This window comes from Penaeus monodon, chromosome 19 (assembly GCF_015228065.2).
Source record: "Penaeus monodon isolate SGIC_2016 chromosome 19, NSTDA_Pmon_1, whole genome shotgun sequence".
Classification (NCBI taxonomy): Eukaryota; Metazoa; Arthropoda; class Malacostraca; order Decapoda; family Penaeidae; genus Penaeus; species Penaeus monodon.
Genome location: NC_051404.1, coordinates 3,334,778 through 3,335,060, shown reverse-complemented (window position 1 = coordinate 3,335,060; position 283 = coordinate 3,334,778). Strand labels below are relative to the sequence as shown.

The following is a 283-nucleotide window of genomic DNA, read 5'->3' as shown; positions in this document are numbered from 1 at the left end:
CTACTACTTGTAAGGACGGCATACCAGCTCATTAAATTAACAAGTAAGGAGTCATATAAAAATATGGATCAGAAGACATCGCACTGTTCCTTTGTGTTTTAACTTTCACTCTCCTCAGTCCCTCAGGAGCACCTTGAGAATAAGATAGGAAACTGAAGCTTGACTGTAAGCAAGGCACGTGGAGTTCGTTGCCTGCCAAATCGTGGCTCGCTCAGTTATCTGGGCAACATTACAGTATAGCCTTAATTATTACTAAATATTAGCTACCAGGCAATATTCTGCA

At 41.0% G+C, this 283-nt stretch overlaps 1 long non-coding RNA gene across 1 annotated transcript in view; it reads left to right on the top strand.

Moving 5' to 3' along the window:
• The window catches only part of LOC119584973, a 10,049-nt gene that overhangs the window by 5,678 nt on the left and 4,088 nt on the right, over positions 1 to 283 (top strand). The window lies entirely within an intron of this gene.